The following is a 16,547-nucleotide window of genomic DNA, read 5'->3' on the forward strand; positions in this document are numbered from 1 at the left end:
CGATTTAAACTTCAAAGCCAGATCATGCTCTGTAGTGGGCTTCTTTAGAGAGGTCATGTCTACCGGATCAACATTATCCTTATAAAACTTCAACTCTTCCGTTGCACAAACCAATTCAGCATATGCCGCATCACCTTCCTCACACTCCAGAGCAATCTTACGGCTACCATGAACCGTGATGGTCCCTTTGTGACCCGACATCTTAAGCTGCAGATAAACATAACATGGCCTTGCCATGAATTTAGCATAAACCGGCCATCCAAATAAAGCATGGTACGAACTTCTGATCTTGACCACTTCAAAGGTCAGCGTCTCGGACCTCGAATCATGATCATCTCCAAAAACCACCTCCAGAGCTATTTTACCAACTGGGTATGCCGATTTACCAGGCACCACTCCGTGAAAAATGGTGTTTGACGGTCTAAGATTCTTATCTGTCAATCCCATATGCCGGAAGGTTTCATAATACAAGATATTGATACTGCTCCCTCCGTCCATGAGCACCTTGGTGAACTTATAACCTCCCACCTGCGGTGCAACCACCAAAGCTAGGTGACCCGGATTGTCAACCCGGGGCGGATGATCCTCCCTGCTCCAGACAATTGGTTGCTCACACCAGCGTAGATAACGGGGCACTGCCGGTTCAACAGAGTTTACTGCCCTTTTATGGAGCTTCTGATCGCACTTGCACAAGCTAGTAGTGAAGACATGATACTATCCACCGTTTAACTGCTTTGGGTTGCTCTGATAACCCGACTGCAGTTGATTCCCCTGATTACCCTGTTGATTGTTACCACCTTGGTTGTTCTGATTGCCCTGATTATTCTGAAATCCTGAGTTTGAACCGCCACAACTGTAACCCGGCCCATGAAATCTTGGACCGGAACCACCAGATGGACCCTGATCATACCGGAAAAGATCAGAGTTCTTGAATTCCCTCACGATGTGGCAATCCTTCCAAAGGTGCGTGGCCGGAATCTCCTTTGTCCCGTGCTTTGGGCAGGGCTGGTTTAGCAGGCATTCCAGATTCATTCCTCCACCGCGCTGGGGCGGTTTACCCTTACGGCGCTGCATATTACCCTGCATACTGGTGTTAGCCACAAAATTGGAATTGTCCGCTTTACACTTACCATTGTTTCTGTGACCCGCCTGGTTATGCTGTCCCTTTGAACCGGCATTCTTCTTTCCCTTCTCCTGTTTCTCTTCATCAGAATCAAGGTCCTTGGTATTATCAGAATCAGCATACTTAACCAGAACCGCCATGAGTGTTCCCATATCATTGCAGTGATGCTTGAGCCGTCCCAACTTCATTTTTAGTGACTTAAACTGGCAATTGCCCTCAAAAGTCACAATTGTTGTATCCGGATTGATGTGGCCTGATGAATGCAAAATTTCTGAAACCCGGCGCACCATGGTTTGTTGATTCATTCTCTCCTTGGACACAAGCCGCCAGATCTACAATGGACATAGGTTGCTTGCATGTATCTTTGAAGTTTGCTATGAACTTGGCCTTCAACTCATCCCATGAACTGATCGAGTTAACAGGCAGGCTCTTCAGCCAGGTGTGAGTTGTTCCTTCTAGCATCATGGTGAAGTACTTTGCACACGCCGCTTCATCCACATCTAGCATCTCAATTGCCATCTCATAACTTTGAACCCACGCCTCGGGGGGCTGATCAGCGGTATAGTTAGGCACCTTGCGTGGACCTTTGAAATCTTTGGGCAACTGCACATTACGTAGTGCCGGGGTGAGGCACGGCACTCCCCAAGAGCTAAAGGCTAGACCACGTTCAACTGATGCCGCTGATTGAACCGGAGCGGGTTGATTCTGGTACTGCACAGCCAACTGTGCTGCTAACTCTGCCTCATGCCGTGCTCTGCCATTGTTCACCGCATCCTGAGCATTCAAACCGCCGTTTGCCGAATTAGGCCCTCGAGGGGTATCACGACGCTGCGCACTGCTTGACATAGCTGGTTCATCCATGTGCCTGCTATAGCTCTTGCTCGGACGAGGGGTTGAATGTATTCTGTCTCGACTGTAGGAATAAGCCTGTTGTTGTACAATGGCGGTTTGAAGAAGATCCCTGGCTTGTCGAGTCTCAATCGCTGCTAATGAGTCACCCTCCATCGGAATAGCCGCCAAACGTGATGCTGCCGCGATCATGTTATCCAAAGGGCTAGAAAAGTGACCTGGTGGTTGTCGGATTTCGGGTTCCGGCAGACCCTTGAGGTTCGAATTCTGGGGTGCGCGCGGAGATTCAACCCTCTGCCTGCCTGTTCCTCGCCGAATCGCTAGGATCTAAACTACTCAATAGAACAACACAAGAGACGCAAGATTTATACTGGTTCAGGCCACCATTTTGGTGTAATACCCTACTACAGTGTGTGGTGTGGTGGATTGCCTCTTGGGCTGATGAGGAACAATACAAGGAAGAACAGCCTCGCGAGGGTCTGTTCTTGGCTGGTGCTACTTGGTTCTGGCTCGTGGATTCTCGATCCGGTCTCCCTACTTGATGTCCCCTACCCTGGGGTGGCTAGTCCTATTTATAGGCAAAGGCCCTGGGCCTCTTCCCAAATGTTGAGCGGGAAGGGCGCCAATAATTGGCCATTTTGAAGGGGAACAACGGGTACACTTATCCTGATTAAAGTTGGTCCTCGCCTGTCAAAGGCTCTGGCGGTGACGCCTGCTTGGGCTCTACAATGACTTCTTCCCTGCCGTTGGGCTGGTCTTGGTCTCGTTGCACCGAAATGGATGCCTTTGCTTGATGCTCTCGCCTACGCTTGCTCCCTTTGCACCAAAGAGGAAAGGAGGACACTGCGCGGGTTGGCGCCCGACTGGCGCCCTTGGTCGTCATGGCTTGCATCATGGGCACCTCGCGAGGTACCCCGCCTTGAACTCTCCGCCTCCTCGTGAGCCAGCCTGACGAGGTCGTGCCTGAGGAAGCTCCTTGTCATCCGCCCCGCGAGGCTTGGCCCCTCGCGAGGGTCTTGAGCTTGTGTTGATGAAGATGGGCTGCGCTGGTCCTCCTTTGAGCCACGCCGCAGGCCGCAGGCAGGCAAGTCTGGGGACCCCCGTTCCCAGAACGCTGACAGTGGTTTTGTTACATATTGCGGCGGGTTGTCCGTCCGTCGAGGCGGGTCCATCGTCTGTGGCTGATCCGGTGCCGCCCCAGGTGCCTCAGTCCGGTTTACTGCCGCCAGACTGCTAGGCCCAGCTCCTGGCATACTAAAGAGATTCAGACCCTCGTAAATCTGTGGGAGTCGAGACCGGTACTTCCTTCTCATAACTTTGTTTGACGCGTTCTGATCCAACATAAGCTGGTAATTCTGCGCCTGGATCTGTTGTGATTGGGCATCTAAAGCGGCCCGCTCTTCATCCATCCTGGCCTCCTCAGCTGCCAAGTCCGCCTTGGCCTGAGCTATCTGATCCTTTAGCTTCGTAACATCCGCATTATGCTGAACTTGAGTTTCCGGAGTCAACGTTGTAGTCAACAATGCCATCAAGGCGTCCCGTAAACCAGGAAGAACTTGAGCCGGCTGGCACGCCGGGCCTCCTGCCGCGGCCGCCGATCCGGAGATCATTGTTGTTGTAGATGAAGATTGCACGGTGGGCTGCATACCGGCCATGAAGATCGCAACCCGGTTTGGCGGTTCAACGGGACCCGGAATACTGTCGCCATCAGAATATCCCCCAATCCGGCAATCTTGCAGTTGGTATAGCGACTCGGTTTCGCCAGTGGACGATTCACCATCTGGGTAGATGGCTGTCTCACCGTCGGACACCGGTTCAGATTCCGCACCATGGATGTATCACGAACACACACTTCATGGCAGGCTGAACCCAGGCAGAACTTGCACACTGAGCCGTCTTGACGAGGTCGGTGGAGATGTCCGGCTCAGGGCCCGGTTCACCAATCTTGCCAATGAAAACGTGAATTCCGCCAAAGGGGACCTGGTACCCGTACTCGATTGAGCCAGCCTCGGGGCCCCAGCCTGCGTCGTCGATGTAAAGCTTGCCGTGACGACTTTTGGTCATCCGGCCAACCGCGTACCCTTTGAGTCCTTCAAAATTGCCCTTTAGGAACTCGAAACCATCATGCGATAGCCCCACGGTAGGCGCCAACTGTCTTGGAAATATCTCGTCAGATGTCCTAGCAGAAGGACTTAGTCATGGAGCCATCGCAACGAGATTAGCCTGAAGGGGTTAAACCTTACAAGGGACACGAGAGTTTTATACTAGTTCGGCCCCTTACGATGAAGGTAAAAGCCTACGTCTAGTTGTGATGGGATTATTGGAGTTTCGATGACCAGGGAACAAATACGCTTTGCCTGGGTCTCGAGTTGTTGTTTCCTGTCCCTGAACCGCCGCCGGGTCGTCCCTTTATATACACAGGTTGACGCCTGGCCAGTTTACAGAGTCCCGAGGCTGGCTCACACAAGTGTCCGTCTTGGACTCTTCCTTTCCCTGTCTTACAACACAAGTTATACAACTATGGCGGTTTACTAATATGGGCCCTAATCCACCTTTAGGCTTTGGGCCTCTAAGCTTTATTGGTAGAGCGCCATCTTCTTTGTCTTCACGGAGTTCAATATGGATGAGCGTGAACCGGCCCCTCCTGGGAGGTTTACACTCAGTAGTTATATCCTCAACGCCACCGCTGTAGATCGACGCAGTTTGGCCCCCCGCGTTCGAACGGACCAAGCCGCAGGCCCGGAGGCCCCCCCTGTAGCGCGACTCCGGTCAACTTCGGCGGGGCACCCGCGTTGCCTTGGTCACCGGAGCCACTCCGGCACCGGCCCGCTGACGTGGCCACTCCGGGGCCACCCTCTGTGTTGTTGACCGGTGGCCCCCGCTGGCCCCGTCTTAACCAGGTTGACCGGTCAATCTTGCTGACTGGGCTGGCCCCAGCAGCTGACGTGTGGGCCCCTTCTGATTATTTAGACTAATTACACTATTTTCTAAATAAACTTAATATGATTAATTAGTAAGTCACTACCATGTGGGACCCATTTCCTAATTAACCCCAGTTTAGTTTAGATGAACCCTGTTTAACACACAGAGTATGACAGGCAGGACCCAAGCATCAGTTTGACCAGTCAAAGTGGTTGTTTGACTGCTGATGTCAGTATGACATCATGCTGATGGAATAAGTTCAATTTTGAAATATTAATAATTTACGAAAATTGCTAATACTTTAAAAATCATAGAAAATAATCCGTAGCTCGGATGAAAATGTTTTCTACATGAAAGTTGCGCATAACAACGAGACGAATCCGGATACGCGGTCCGTTCGTCTACCACACGTCCCTAGCATAGCAAACCTGCAACCATCCCCCTCCATTTCATCTGTCTGAAAATGCCAAACTTCGGGAAAACTTTCCTGGATGTTTCCCCCCTTCGCCGGTATCGTGTAGCATTGCGTTAGAACACCCCTAGCTCTGCGTATCGCCTTGTCATGCTTAGTATTGCATATGTTTGCTTGTATTTACCATTTCTGCCCCCTCTTCTTCTCCGGTAGACCCCGAGACTGATGCTGCCCCTATGATCGACTATGTCGACGACGACCCTTCTTCCCTTTTAGCGGAGCTTCCAGGCAAGCCCCCCCCTTTGAACATCCCGATATTGCCCATTCCATTCTCTCATGCTTGCATTAGATTTTGCTACTGTAATTGATTGTTCCTATTCTGATGTATAGCCTGCTTTTGTAACCTGCTCATTGTTACCTACCTGCTTATCCTAAACTGCTTAGTATAGGTTGGTTAGTGATCCATCAGTGACCCCCACCTTGTCCTTGTTGCCCATGCTTCATCATCAACGACTCGATCAATGTGATCGACGACCACAGCCCGACACCTCACATCGCATCATGCCCCTTTTGTTGCTCGACTCTATAGAGCTACTATCGAGTGCCGAGGGTGAGACCTCACAACATGCTTGTTAATTATAAATTGGTATTATTTACTCTTCTACATGCTGCAAGATGCTTGGAGCTTCTTGAAGATGCTAGTCTTTGATAGGCTAGGCCTTCCCCTCTATTCTGGCATTGTGCAGTTCAGTTGACAAGTACAACCCTTCCATTTGATACCAATGCATACTTAGTATAGATCTGATGCTTGCGAGTACTTTGGATGAGTACTCACGGTTGCTTTGCTACCCCTTTCCCCCCCTCTTTCTTCTTTCTGGTTGTTGCAACCAGATGGTGGATCCCTGTAGCCAGATGCCACCACCGATGGATGCTACTACGTGGAGACCACCGACGACTAGGAGTAGTTAGGAGGTCCCAGGCAGGAGGCCTTGCCTCTTAGATCTTTGATGTTTGTATTTGCCTTCTTAAGGCATCTTTGTTTAACTTTTGTCTGTACTCAGATATTGTTGTTTTCGCCGACTCTTGTGTATCAAGTTTGTATTCGAGCGCTCGAGGCCCCTGGCTTGTAATATTAAGCTTGTTTTATTTCAATTGGTGTCTAGAGTTGTGTTATGATATCTTCCCATGAGTCCCTGATCTTGATCATACACATTTGCGTGTATGATTAGTGTACGATTGAATCGGGGGCGTCACAAAACTTTTGATGAAATGCCAATTTCAATCGGTTGTAGTTCCATGATCCAATATCATCCAATAGCCTATACCATGTCAATGCCTTTCCCTTCAAAGATAAATGGAACACCTTCTTCTTGACCACATCCTCGGGCATACTTGCAAGATTAAATAATCCACAAACTTCATCCAAATAGATTAGGTGCATATCGGGATGTAATGTTCCATCTCCTGCATAAGGATTAGCTAGCGGTTTCCCTATCATACCCAAAGGAATTTCATAATAAATATTTTCAGTAGGTGTATTAGGTTGAGGAGCAACTCTCTACTCTTCCGGTCGAGGTGAAGCTACCCCGAACAAGCCTCTCATAGGATTATTTTCTATAGTAACAAGTGACAATAAATTTCAGCACACTATATAAATGTTTCCTTACCAAATTCAGTTACCAAAGGCGCTTCACTCCCCGACAACGACGCCCAAAAAGAGTCTTGACGACCCAAAAGTATAGGGTATCTATAGTAGTCCTTTAGATAAGTAAGAGTGTCAAACCCAACAAGGAGCAGAAGGAAATGACAAGTGATTTTCAGAAAGGTATTCTCTGCAAGTACTGAAATTATCGGTAACAGATAGTTTTGTCATAAGATAAATCGTAATAGGTAACAAGTAAATAAAGTAACTAAGGTGCACCAAGATGGCCCAATCCTTTTTGTAGTAAAGGACAAGCCTGGACAAACTCTTTTATAATGCAAAGCGCTCCCAAGGACACATGGGAATTGTTGTCAAGCTAGTTTTCATCATGCTCATATGATTCGCGTTCGTACTTTGATAATTTGATATGTGGGTGGACCTATGCTTGGGTGGTCACCTTCCTTGGACAAGCCTTCCATTTATAATTAACCCCTCTCGCAAGCATCTGCAACTACAAAAGAAGAATTAAGGTAAACCTAACCATGGCATGAAACATATGGATCCAAATTAGCCCCTTACGAAGCAATGCATAAACTAGGGTTTAAGCTTCTCTCACTCTAGCAACCCATTATCTACTTATTACTTCCCAATGCTTTCCCCTAGGCCCAAATAATGGTGAAGTGTCATGTAGTCTACGTTCACATAACACCACTAGAGAAAAGACAACATACATCTCATCAAAATATCGAACGAATACCAAATTCACATGATTACTTATAACAAGACTTCTCCCATGTCCTCAGAACAAACGTAACTACTCACGAAACATATTCATGATCAAGATCAGAGGAGTATTAATTATCATTAAGGATCTCAAAATATAATCTTCCACCGGATAAACCAACTAGCATACTCTACAGGGAGTAATCAACACTACTAGCAACCCATAGGTACCAATCTGAGGTTTTGGGACCAAGATCGAATACAAGAGATGAAGTAGGATTTGAGAGGAGATGGTGCTGGTGAAGATGTTGATGAATATGGACCCCCTCTTGATGAGAGGATCGATGGTGATGATGATGGCGATGATTTCCCCCTCCCGGAGGGATGTTTCCCTAGCAGAATAGCTCCGCTGGAGCCCTAGATTGGTTCTGCCGAGGTTCCGCCTCAAAACGGCGGTGCTTCGTCCTGAAAGCTTCCTTCTAATTTCTCCATGTCAAAACACAGCATACAGCCAAAGTTGGGCACCGGAGGCCTGCCAGGGGGGCCACAAGGAAGGGAGGCACGCCCAGGGGGGTAGGGCGCGCCCTCCAACCTTGTGGCTGGCTGGTGGCCCCCCTCTGGTACTTTCTTCGCCCAATATTTTTTATATATTCCAAAAACATGCTTTGTAGAAAAGGTCTCTAATATTTTCTCCTTTTCTAGTCCAGAATTCCAGCCTCCGGCATTCTCCCTCTTCATGTAAACCTTATAAAATAAGATAGAAAAGGCATAAGTATTGTGATATAATGTGTAATAACATCCCATAATGCAATAAATATCAATATAAAAGCTTGGTGCAAAATGGACGTATCAATGGCGGATGTTATCTTAATTAGAGGTTCACTTTCCTTGGATTGAATATGGGGGTCTCTTGCATACAGAACTTGACTTTCCCATGCCCACTGAATGCCTATCTGTGAATCCCTTTCCATGAATGCAACTCTTAGGCTAGTGAAACCATATCTCGCCTATTTTTAGTAGCTTACTCGTTCATACCTAGCACCTGTTTCTCAACGTTACACATACCTTGAATGCGAACCAACAACTTGTTGACCAAACTAGATGCCTATACCGCTACGTGCTTCTTTGTTAAATATTATCCCTCTAAGTCCATGCCTTTCTGTGAAAGCATATTGCTTACTTATACATACATGCCTCCTTCTAGTCCTATTACATACACATATTACACAGCATCTCCTTCCTCTAACAAAAAAATCCATCTCTCCTCCCACTCCATCCGGGTTTTGCTTGACTTATCACGCATGCATACTTGAAATACTTTACTTAGCTTTATAAACCGGTACTAATCAACCTATACCTTGCTTCTCCGTGAGTACATACTTGCCTAGCTAACTACCTTAAGAAGTATTAATCACAAGCAAATGCCTATCTAGCTAAAACAACCTATCCAGACGCATATCTCGATACCTGTTATTCCGGTCGGGTTCATATCTTGCAAGCTCTATCCCAAGCTCCTCTTTCTAAGCTAAGTTCCTATGCATTCATATGAATGAAAAAGCAAATGAATCAACCTTATCTTTCCCTTGATATTTGTAATGTAGGCATATGTTAAGGAAATGGATTTCTGTTCTGCTTCAGTACTTGCTTACTACCTTTCTAGTTGACAGGGACAAGCCTTCGTGGGAGAGTAGAAATAAAGAAGAATGAAGGCCAGAATAAAGAGTCATAGATAACCCTGTCGTGGGAGTTAATGAGTTAAGCCAAGGTAGGTAAGTAAAGATTGGAGTGATGGAAAAGACTATCTGTTTCCTGTAGATGACCTAGGCAAAGAACGTTCTCAAGGATACAAGGGGTCGTTGCTTGAATTCCTATTGGCGTGGAGGAGCCCTAGGAGAGAACCGTTCTGTCTTTCCTTTTGGGATGCCTATTACTGATCGGGAGTGGTCAAGGGAGGATCACCTTCCGAAGAAGCACGAGGCTCGCCCACAAAGCGATAAACAGAAGGAGGATGGGCATGCACAGTGGATTTCAATTAGAAGAGAAGGTTGGGCTGCCCCTTCCACTCTGAACTACCACTTTGCCTATTGGTCCCTAGTGTGATCGACACCGTGTTGCCTTGTGGGATCCGTCATATTCTTATCTTTGGGATAGGAGCAGCCAAATCGCTGCCTGCTAAATCCAAATGTTCTTAGCTGCTATTTAAGTTGTCAAAAGGGGAACCCAAGCTCTATATATCCATATCTCGTATTTATTTTCTCGTAGTTCGTAGGAATAGCTCATCTAGTATTGATGGATAAAGATATGAACCCTTTGCCGAGGAATAAGAGTGCTCTTGGCATCCAGCTAATTTCAAATCTCTGTACTTTACTACAACTAGATTTGACTAAGGATAGGTGTGAGCCTCTCTCGGCATTCTGGGAACGGGGGTCCTGTGGCACCCCGGCTCAGAGAAAAATGGAACACCCCGTATTCCAGCCCAGAGATCGAGGAGAAGTCTTCTGGAATACGGCACTGCTTAGCATAGAACAAACCAGCTCTTTATTACAATCTATTTGGGTACAGTGGTTACATCGGCACGGCGACACTACGCCTGCCACTCTTGCTCTATGAAAGCAGCAGAACAACACGATGCAGCGGAAGAACTCTAGAAGTGGAACAACGAAGATGGTGGTGAACTCCACTCTGCAGGGACTCTGGCTGGAACGCTTATCCTAGCTCGCACGAACGGAAACCACGACAAGCAAGCAATCAAATCCGGCATGACCTGCAAACTAGCATGACACGCCAGGTCAGTACATTGAATGTACTTGCAAGCTCACAATAACCAGAAGCATTCAAGACAGATAACAGCATGGCCATTACAGGTTAAACAAGAATTATCATGAGATCATGAGAACAACATGGCATGACCAACATAAACATGATACAATTAACACAACATGAACATATTAATCTGAGAATACTAGCACGCAACATGATGACACCATATGCACCACTTATTCTGCTCGGTTACCTTGTAACCAACACATGCATCACTTACCAACCTCGGACATCACACGATCATCTCAGGATCAAATCAAGCTTGGCATAAACGATACCGTAGCGATCATTAAATAACCACAAGGAGCTTGATCTTAACCCACGACTCTCATACAACATCACGAATATACAACAACTCGGTATCCTCGATACCATTGTGATCCTTACAGCGATCACCACCCGACCAACACTTGGCCCGTGATCCTTACGGCGATCACCACCCGACCAACACTTGGCCCGTGATCCTTACGGCAATCACAACCAACTTATCTCATTGTCATTAAGCACATTATTCATATTACTGTTGACTCATGGTGCGACCTACTTTCGACCTGGGCCCTTATCCACGGGAGCGGCGATTGACAGATTTAATATACACTCTACAGAGGTTAGTACACTGTACCCACACTACGGAACCCATGGCCTCGCACTCCCATTCGGGTCGACCAATGGTGTTCCGACAAAACCGATCTACTATCATGACACTCTCCCGGCCACTCCGACTCACTCCCCTCTGGGCTGTCATGGGTGGCCCCGTGTACCTCCAGACACAATGACCACCGTCGTGGCCAAAACATAAACAATCCCACACGGGGATCCGCCGGCTATAACAACTATGGGCACACAAGGCTTATGTCCGCCTACCTGATCAGGGTAGCGCGCGCCCATAGCCTTCCCTTGTTGGAGGCACCAGCGAGAGGCACAACAATAAACCCAGTTAGGACCGTCCCTTACCGGTAAGCGTGGTTGCACTGGTCAGCATCGATTCAGAGGCACCATGACTCAGCCAACAGTTGTTCAAGTTCAATTTAATCCGGTTAACTTGAATCCAAATATGTTGAGCCATGATAAAATACATGAACATGATATCAACATCATAATGAGAGTATCACATAACTTTCCACCATATCAACAATAAATCATATCCAGTGAGCATTGCATACTGACTAGCATGACCATCTCCAACATCAACATGTACTACCAGCCAGCATAAACATATGAAAGGTAATACTAGCAGGTATAACATGATCACAGAGTATAAGACAACATAACACCAAAAGTGAACATGCAAATCTAAACATCACCGGAACAACAATAACCATCTTTTCAACAAGCAAACATTTAATAAAGATTCAAGTTGAAAACCATGGCTATTGCATGACTATCATGCAAGTGGGTATTGTGGCTTGCCTGGGGATGAAGAAGGCACCGGGGATAAGTGCGGTGAAGCCGCGGAACGAAACGCCAGAAAACGTTCTCTCTCGGAGGGGGCTGAATAAGGGCAAGGGCATAAAGGTCATTTTCACAGTGTCAAACCATAGTGAAATCATGACGAACAGAGCAGGCTCAACGAAATGAAGAAGTGGGCGTTGGATTCACCTCAAACGGAGTTACGGTTAAAAAGATATGGAAGTTTTTCTACCTAGGACCCATCTGTAATGAAAATATTTTCAACCAGGGGCCTGAAAAGAAAAAGTGAAAACGTAATCTGGGAAATACGCCTACACCTTATCCATTGGAACAGTGTCAGGGCTGACGCATGCGGGTCCCACGGGTGGGGCCCGTCACTTTTCCACGTGGGCTCGGCTGGTCAACGGCCAGAGGCCGACAAGTGGGGCCAAGGGGGCGCACGACCCACTGGCAGGGGCCAGGCTGGCATCGGGCGGCTAGGTCATCATCTTCTACCGCTTGCCCGCCCGTAGAGCAGAGGACGGGACGAGCTCCAGCGACGGGCTCCGGCGCCACGGGCCACCTCCGGCCAAACGGAGGCCACAGACGGGCTCGGCGTGGCCTGCCGTGTCCATCCCGGCGCAGAGGAGATGCCACAGAGGAGCGGGGTGGCCATGACGAAGAGGGGACAGAACCGGCATCCGGCGACGGTGATCTTTGGGTTACGCTGCCACACAGGCTCCGATGACAAGGCGAGAGGGTGGGGAGGAGCGCAGGGTCTTGGGGAGTCCTCTGGTGGCTACAGAAAGGGAGGGGAAGGGCTCGGCTTGGGCTAGATTAGCCGAGGTTGTGCGGCAGCCATGGCGGCAATGGAAGGCAACGGGAGCTCCTCGAGCTTAATGGAGAGGCTAAGCGAGGTCCAGGGAGAGAGGCAAGGCCGTTGGAGTGCTCGGAGAGGCTCGGGGAGGGCTATATATAGCCGGGGCGAGGGAGGCCGAGCTGGCACCACCGGTGATGCGTGTCCGGCACCGCGGATGCGTGTGCTCATGCATGGGCTCGGGGGAAGGTGACGGTGACACACAAGGAGGAGCTCACAGGGAGGAGGAGGCCAAATGAGGGGCACAGGAAAAGGCCGAGCGCCATTAAAGCTCAATCGGCCATAGATCTCTCGTGGGCGTGCGACGGTTTGCGTCGGTGAGCTAGCTTCCGAAGGGGGAGAGGGGTCGAGGAGAACAACGACGACGCGGGGAACACGCTGGACATCTTCACAAGCGTGAAGCCGACGAGAGGGGGAGGGGGTCCAGCACAAACAGTGCTCTAGACGCGCTCATGGCATGCCAAAACGGTGGTCACCACCAGTGCTGGCATGTGGGGGAGGCAAACAACTGGAAATTGATGTCTAGTGGTAAGTCCTTCGAAGATGGGTTTGCACTGAGGTGGTAACTAGGTGAAAGAGGCTCTGGTTAAAAGGTTATCAACTGCTGAAGTTTACTGCAGTAAACTTAGCCGTGCACTGGTGATCAACAGGGAAATGCTTGAGGCCAAATAAGTTGTCTGGGATGTTTAGATGTGGAGGGACTATGATCCTGGAGGTTTTGAGGGGAAATGGACCAAGATAAATCATAGTTGCTTTGCAACTGCCAAAATGGTCCAGAAATGAAGATCAGCAAGATGCACTCACATGGAATGTCCACTTGAGCTCTAATTGGGCAAGGCTTAGTCATTTGGTCATATGAAGATGCTGTAAAAAGCTCATGCCAAATGGATAAACCAAAATAGCACTTGCGTAACAAACTTCTCTGCTGACCAGAAACTTGAAACAATTATGGTGGTCAAATGGATCAATGAAATGATGCAAAAATGGGTGGAGATACGTTTTATGGGCATAAGAATGATCTGGTAATTTATCATGATTTTTTAAGCAATATAAAATATACTTGCTTCACAACCTGAAAATATTGCTAGAAACAAAGATTTGCTCCTGTGCTCACATAGATGATTGGATGGGGCTGCAAATGGGTCTAAGGGGTTAATATGAGCACGTTAAGGATTTTGCAAAATTTCAACTCATTTGGGTACTCCTAGCTAGTACTTCCTTCACAAAGCCTTCTGCCAGACAGAAACTTTGAAAATTCACTAAGGAAAATTGGCTAGGAAAATAAATGTGAACTTGTGCGTGGGGCAATTATTTGGACATATAAACATGCCCAAAAAGGTTGGGAGTCAATAGGAGAAATATAAATGAGACTTCCTTCACAAAGTGCCATTCAGGGCAGAATAGAAAAAGGAATATTGGGGAATTATTTTTGAACATGGCAATGAAAGGTTTTGCCATCTTTGACCAAGATATGACCCAAACAATTTATGAGAATTATTTGGGAATTTTAGGAGTGATGGAAATATAGGTTGCTTCACAACCTAGGGCAATTTGAGTTATTCCTTTAATAGAAAAGGAATGTTCCCAACAAAAAGAATATTGGGATTTGGTCCAAGGTGGAAATGGAAAGGTCTAGGGAAGGATTTGGGAATGACAAGCCACTCTGGAAGCAAATAAGAGGTCATCTTCTTCAGTTTCCAGACAACAAAGCCACGAAAAAGAAAAACTCAGGCAAAAACCTCGGAGAAACAAAAGAAAAAGGAAGGGCCAAAAATCAGGTTGTCACAAACCTTACCCCCTTAAAGAAATCTCGTCCTCGAGATTTGGTTGCTCGGGGGACAAGTATGAATATTCTGACTTAAGGAAACCGTTTTCAACTCGGGTATCCTTTTTCCTTTATTGTTGTTCCCACTAAATTTTTATCTGACTGGCCTTGGGGTAGTTTTATTTACTGTATCCACCTTCTGATAGGTCTTACCTTGCTTGTTCATGCTTATATAGGCTCCAATTTCTTTTTAGATCTGCTGACTAGCTGAGTGTGATTTGATTATCACGACTGAAATATATGTCCGTCTCACAAATCCAAGAGTGATTTTCGCTGGGTGTGCCTCCCGGCACTGACGACCTTTCATGTAATGATGATCGGATTTTTCTGATGACAACTCAAGCTCTGACTCATTGCATTGGGTTTCTCTACTAAATGCAGGTCCTTTGGGTTCCAAACAGTGAGTTAAAAACATAACCGTTTCCTGACAGATTCTGACTCATCGCAAAAGTTTCTGAATCATCTTAACCGGTTCCACTATCGTGAGTATCGGATCCATACCAAATATTTGATTGTCTCCTGTCGCGGCCAACATAAAGGGTTTGGCCTATATGATAATATCTGCGGACTTGACTGACGGTGGTTCTGACGGAAAAATTTTGTTCACGACAGGCTATCCATGATGATTCATATAAGTGAGAAATCAGGCTTCCAGACTGTTATCCTCATACCGGTTACTCATGCTGTAGGCATATCCATGTGGATCAATACTGACTTAGACTGTCCGGGGGATCTGCACCATGGGGGTCATGTACAATTTTCATACCTACATCACTGGTCTTGCTCCTTCATTATTGTTTTCTTGGTCTGGATCCTTGGCTGAAAGAGCTGGGCCATATTGTTTCTTTGTATGACCATAGGTACTGTTGGTGCAATTTTTGTAAATTGTAGCTTATCCTCATTTTTTCTAATAAGGTAACCCATTAAATGGCAGGTTCAATGCCGCTCAAGTTCTGAACGTTGGGAAATGATCATCCGAAACCCTGTACTTCTATGGAGCTCATTGATGTCGTCAATCCTCATAATCCTTTGTCACACTGTGGTGTATACTGGCTTTCTTCTATTAATCATCCTCACGTGGTTATCAGGTCCTCATCCGAGTGACTTGTAAGATCTTGGTGGTATGCTCACCGCATATATATATATATATATATATATATATGAGAATCTGATTCCCAAGACAGACGTGTATTCTGACTGATTCTTGATTCTGACCAAAATGTTGCGGATCTGATTCTTGGGATCCGCTGCCATATACTGTCAATTCATAGCGTACTACCTTGTACCAATGTCTTACTGAGGAATATAGGCTGGCTTGGGCTCGAGACTTTCATCGGACAGCTGGCTGAAGAAGACTGGGTATCGTGCTTCAGAAGCTTACCCCCTTAAAGACTTTGCTGGGGAAAGACTCAGTACCTTATGCTGGAAGCTTTTGTGGTTGCTTACTGAAGAAGCCAGAGTACCTTGCACGGGAAATCATCCATGTATCGTACTGAGGAATATAGATGAATCTTGCCTTGGAAACTTCTCGGGTATCTTGCGAGGGAAGATTGGGTTGCTTACACCAGAAACTTCTTATTGTGATATGCGGATCGATTTCCCCATATACAAACCATCTTAATATGTCTGATGTTGATTTCTTGTATGAAACAGGGTTTTACTGGACTATCCTCCATTCTGAGTATATGTCATATTTTTTCTTGCTTCCAGGTACATCGAGTTCCAAAATCATCCTCAACAAAAAATTACTCCTGTATCTGAACCATACCTTTGATAATAATCTGTCAACCTTGCACACAATTTATCTTCTTGTTGACTTAATCATTTTGTTGTGATGAGTGCACGCTAATGCAAACTTGATATTGACGGTCCATCCAGGATTTCTTTTGTATTCAGACGAGCTATTTCTAATTTCCATTGCAGTCTGCTGATAATTCCATTCTGTCTAGCTGAGTTTCCAAATAT

Source organism: Triticum dicoccoides, chromosome 6B (genome assembly GCF_002162155.2).
Source record: "Triticum dicoccoides isolate Atlit2015 ecotype Zavitan chromosome 6B, WEW_v2.0, whole genome shotgun sequence".
NCBI lineage: Eukaryota > Viridiplantae > Streptophyta > Magnoliopsida > Poales > Poaceae > Triticum > Triticum dicoccoides.